The following is a 1,081-nucleotide window of genomic DNA, read 5'->3' as shown; positions in this document are numbered from 1 at the left end:
GGCACAAAAATAACGCCATAGTAGATGTTTATACTTTTCATTTCAAATCAGCATCAGAATGACTTATGTCAACAGGCCAGATGAAGCTGAAGTGGCACAGTGACCTCTTTAGAAGGGCCTGGATCCCAAATACCAGCACATAGTGCTGATGCTGCAGAATAGACTTTTTGTCCTGAATTTTTAAACTCTGTCTTAAAAAGAGAACCTTCATTTAACTGACTTATATTAAAATCAAGACCTCTGGTATTTTGAAAAACCATACACAAAAATGACACGATTTGGCTTTTTTTTTTAGCTGTGTCAGTGTTTTGAAACTGAAGATTTTCAGGACAGTTTCAGCCTTACAGAGGTACTCTCTTGTTTGCATTTGAAACAGTACGTGTTGAAGCATTTTTAGTGACACCCTCAGTATTCAGCTTTGACCTACAGTAGTGACCTCTAGGGATGTAATAACTCAAATGCCTCAGATTTGTGGTTTAAGGTCATAGTAAGAGGGAATAGTAAAGGTACAATTTCTTCTGACAGACTCTTAATCTGTCATAGTTATTGCAGTGGCTATTGCATGACAGTTCCTGTTCACTTATCATCTTCTCCACTGACCTTCATGATTCATTTGGCCAGCCAAGTCTTTTACTGGGTAGATAAAATTAATATATGCCCTGCTGTTTATTTAAATTCTGACCATTAAGAAGAGTGTTATAGACAAAATGCATATAATCTATCCGATTGTTAAGTGATTACGTGACGAATCCTACTTCCGGGCCTAAAGTAGTCTGCGTTTAATATGGCTTTTGTGTTGTTAACATGTTTAATGTTATGTATTTTCTTCTATTTAATCTCAAAAAGCTCCTAAAACAGTCAGTGATCACTGTTCACCTCCCTCGGCTTTTATTATCGCTAATCATTTATTTAATCTCAGTTTTTAAAACCTTAGGATGTAACTACAGCCCAGCCCATGCAGCAGTATATGAATGACTAACCTCATATTGTGGATGGATTATCTCAGTTGTTCTCCTGGCTGAAGTTTGGTCCTTTTACAGCATCCTGCCATATCTGCTCGATTTATCAAGACATCACATTT

Source organism: Pundamilia nyererei, unplaced genomic scaffold, assembly GCF_000239375.1.
Source record: "Pundamilia nyererei isolate P.nyererei 1_Seehausen unplaced genomic scaffold, PunNye1.0 scaffold00011, whole genome shotgun sequence".
Taxonomy (NCBI): Eukaryota; Metazoa; Chordata; class Actinopteri; order Cichliformes; family Cichlidae; genus Pundamilia; species Pundamilia nyererei.
This window is presented reverse-complemented; position numbering follows the sequence as displayed.